Source organism: Gasterosteus aculeatus, chromosome 1 (genome assembly GCF_964276395.1).
Source record: "Gasterosteus aculeatus chromosome 1, fGasAcu3.hap1.1, whole genome shotgun sequence".
Classification (NCBI taxonomy): Eukaryota; Metazoa; Chordata; class Actinopteri; order Perciformes; family Gasterosteidae; genus Gasterosteus; species Gasterosteus aculeatus.
The window spans coordinates 20154307-20158651 of NC_135688.1; the positions used below are offsets into that span (position 1 = coordinate 20154307).

General features: G+C 42.5%; 1 long non-coding RNA gene across 1 annotated transcript; it reads left to right on the forward strand.

Annotated features, from left to right (window-relative positions):
* The first annotated feature begins 2133 nt into the window (after positions 1–2133).
* On the forward strand, positions 2134–2742 carry LOC144405448 (uncharacterized). The gene is made up of 2 exons (XR_013467041.1): positions 2134–2274; positions 2366–2742. It is a non-coding gene; the product is annotated as an uncharacterized LOC144405448 (long non-coding RNA).
* The last annotated feature ends 1603 nt before the right edge of the window (positions 2743–4345 follow it).

Sequence of the window (4345 nt, forward strand, 5' to 3'; positions counted from 1 at the left end):
GAAGTCGTTCATAGACTTTATTGCCCCGTGCATCGCCACTGCTGCTTTTCATCGCGGACACATTTGTCCCGTATTTTCCTCCACAACTTTGTTCCCCTCGACCGGCAAACAGACGTTTGAAGGGAAATCTCCCTTCATTGTTCTTCCGACAAAAGTTCTTCAATCTGATCCGTTCTCTCGTAAACATTCTTCGTTTTAATAATGGCGGTATTGGGCTATGAAAACGGAAATGTGAGACTCCGTAAAGGATGTAGTTAGCAGACCAATGGCAGCCTTGTGCGCTGCGGGCGGCTTGCATCGCTTTCGACGCAAGCCTAAAAAAATGGGTCAACGCACGCAAGCACGCAAAGAGGTGTGAAAAGGCACGCAAGGGACACGCAAGGGGCTCTTCCGTAAAGCATAAACTAGGCTTTAAGCAGAAGTTGTCGGGCCCGCTAGCCCGCTGCCATGCATTTCTGTGGCCATCAGACGCCGCTTGCACAAGTTCACATGGTATTTTCCTGTGTGTACCAGCATCTTGTCAGATCATAAACCTTCAATATTTTGAATGTATCTCGGAATATAGTTATAAATGTAAGCCGGTAAAGATCGACAAAAGACGGTGAGTGATTCATAGCCGAAAAAGTCTTGGAAATTAGTGGACTGTATGCGTATATCCATGTGAAAAAAGCAAATAAAAAACGTTTGTAGAAATACATTTAAACCTGTTGTATAATAAATAATATAAATGTTACCGGGTGACGCTTAAGTGTATTTTACTCATTTTGAATAATTATTTAACAAATTTTCTGTTTTCTGATTTTCTGTTTGCCATTTTGAGCATTAACCCAATTTAATTTATAGTTCACCTATGTATGCTTTATTAATCCCCGTGGGGAGATTAATTTAAACAGTCAAATGCAGATATAAAAAAGATAATCAAAAATTGCGGAAAATGCATAAATTAGAAAAATTGAAATTTATTTTTATATATTGCTGAAAATACAGAAATAAAAAAGCTGGAATTAATTTTTAAAAACTGCTGAAGATTTGGAAATGAGAAAAGTTCAAATAAATTTCAAAAGAGTTTAAAAAATGTACACCCTTTGCTTACTTTGAGAAATATGTCAGAAGATTTGCATTGGTCTCTACGGACCAATATTTGGACATTGTTTTTCTTGTTGTTCTGTGGCTCAAAGCAAACATCTGTGGGATTCCATAGCCACATGACTACGACTAGCACAGGCATCCATTGTTTTATCCAAAAATGATGTATGAAGAGTGAATATTGTGGCAATGGTAAATTAACTCTACAGCGCTTTTCTAGTCTCCCGACCACCACTCAACGTGCTTTAACACTACATGACATGACATCACTCACCCATTCACCCACTGATAACAGGAGAACCATACACAGTGCCACCTGCCCATCGATAACTAACATTCACACAGGAGCAATATTGGGTTAAGTGTCTTGCCCAAGGACACATTGACATGCAGGTTAGCTGGGCCTGGGATCGAACCACCAAGCATTTGATTGGAGGGCGACAGTGCTCCACAGCCGCCCTTGTCGGCAATGAGAACAAACTAGAAATATTTTTTCGGTTGGTTAGGTTAATATTTTTAACCACATTCTGACAGTGCTCTCCCCTTTTTAGCTCTTCAGTATTCACTCTAACCGGCCCCATAAATATCTATCGTCAAACCGCTTATCCTGCACAGAGGGTCGTGGGGTGGCTGGAGTCTATCCCAGCCAACTTCGGGCGAGAGACGGCATACGCCCTGGACTGGTCGCCAGGGCAAACACAGAGACATTCACATTCACCATTCACACTCAAACACCTACAGGCAATTTAGATTCACAAATCAATCTGATCCCGAGTGCATGTTACCGTGACCAACAAGACGAGAGAAACTTTGTGATCAACCAATGCTTAATCGATCGCATTGCAGTTAAAAAAAATGTATTATCAGCAAAGTCAATGTTAGGAGGTTAGCAACATGCTAAGGCTAAATATATGTGAGGGGTGGGACCTTAGGACCTGGGAGCCTCAGCATAGAGCGGGAGGCTAAAACTCAAGGAGAGCCTCTCCATATAAAGGAGATCCCGTGAGAGTTGAGGAACTCACGTTTATTCTCGTTGTCCGGCATGTGCTGAAGTCTGGGTTGCTTTGTTTGTTGCTCGCCAGTACCGTGCGGGTGAGCAAACTGTACTAAGGAGAAGGTCAGACCTGAACCAGACCTGGTGAGCCCAGGGTCCTACCTGCTGGTGCACAGGTGCATTGGGCCAAGGAGGTAGGAAGTTGGGCTTGCAAGCACATTATGCGTTTTGTAATGAGAAGGATGATGGGTACTTGGTGATTAATGGCTGTTTTGTGCATTTCAGGCTGAACTGGTGACACGCAGTGGTCAGCAGGACAGCCACTGCTCTTTTTCTCAGACCATAGTTTTAGTTTAGATTATGCTTGAGTGCCTCCATCTTGCTCCCTCTATTTATAGAAATAACACACTGATATTGTGCCCTTTTGATGACCGTTGCTTCCCCCTTCCCCACTTCTATTGTGTTGTGTCTTTTAACCAGGATCAGTAATCGTATTTGAGTGTGTTGGTTTGTAATGTTGCTTATTTTAGCCTTTCTTAACAGTGTGCAGTGTTTTTATTGTTGGAAGTGTCATTGTGCCCCCGGTCAATCACTACTGGTATAAATTATTTGGATGTGGTTTTATAAAGTTATTGTTTAAATAAAAGTGATATTGCATTGTACACGCAGAAGCCTCTGTCTGTCTATGATCTACCTCGTATGGGGTTTCGGCCAATAAGATAATTGAATTCAGGGTCTCTCCCCTCCAAAGAGAGTGGCGTTGTCACGTCTGGATACTATTCCCAAAGTATTTTAAGTGTCCATTAGGTCACATATAAATCTCAGGCTAAAGTCGGCATCTTATTGTTAAAAATAAATGTCCGTCTGTACGAATAAAGGCAAGCCGCGCGAACATGTTTGATCCGCCGTGTTTGGATGTCAATGTAGCCATGAACATCAATTGTTGATGATGTGTTTGTGTTTGGCGCCGCCGCGCTAACGTTGCTGGGAAAGATGAGACGTAACTGTGACATAGGACTTGGCTCTGCGCTGGCTCTTTAGCCTGTGGAAAAGCAAACCGGTTCTTTAGAGGCTCGTCAGTTGAACCAACTTCGAACCGGCTCTAGCTCTGGCTCCGAACCAGGACGTGGTTCTTGTTGGTGGAAAAGGGATATATGTGTCCTAAGAAGCCCCCCAGCAGTCTAGGCCTATAGCAGCTTAACTAAGGGCTGGTCCAGGCTAACCTGAGCCAGCCCTAACTATAAGTGATATCAAAGAGGAAGGTTTTAAGCCTTATTTAAATGAGCTGACCGAATCTGCCCCCCGGACTGAAAGTGGAAGCTGGTTCCACAAAAAAGGAGCTTGATAACTGAAGGCTCTGGCTCCCATCCTACTTTTTAAAACAAGGTTTAGAAGGGTTTAAGAGGAGGAGATTCCGGTAGTAGAAATTCAAAGGTTATCAGACAATGGTCCGACAAGAGAGGGTTCTGTGGAAAGATTTTAAATGTTCTATCCCAGTACCATACACAAGAACCAAGTCGAGGGTGTGGTTAAAACAATGAGTTGAGTCTGACAGAAACCAATTGAAACAATGAAAGAAATGTGTACCATGGCTGTCGGTATCGACATCCACATGAATGTTAAAATCACCCACTATACTTACCTTGTCCGTTTTATGGACCAAACTCGTTGAGAACTGTGAAAATTCAGATAGAAATTCTGAATAAAGACCTGGGGCCCTGTACACTATTATAAAGATAACCAGCTGTATTATTTTCCATGTTGGTTGCGAAAGACTGAGAATCAGGCTTTCAAATGACTTATAATCCAGCTTAGGTTTACGGTTTATTAAAAGGCAGGAGTCATAAATAGCTGCCACTCCACCCCCTCGGCCTGTGCCTTAAGGAATATTAACAGTATTAACATGACTTGGAGGAGACGCTTCATTTAAACTGAAATATTCGCCATTTGAGGACATAATATATCAACACAGTGATCTGATATTAGTTAATTTACTAAAACAGCTTTAGCTCTCCAAAACGTCTTCCATCTTCAACAAAGCCCACATTATTTATTGGGCACCACCTCAACAACCAGCGGCGGAATGACGACATGTCGTCGCTGATCAAGTTTGGGAGGGGGTCAGAGAAAACTACGTTGTCTGACATTGTTTTATCGTATGTACACACCGATTCCACATTAACTTGTGAGTGACTTCCGAGTGGCGTAATCAGGAGTCATTACCGCCGACGTGAATTACAATCTTACTGTAAATACGTTTATCCT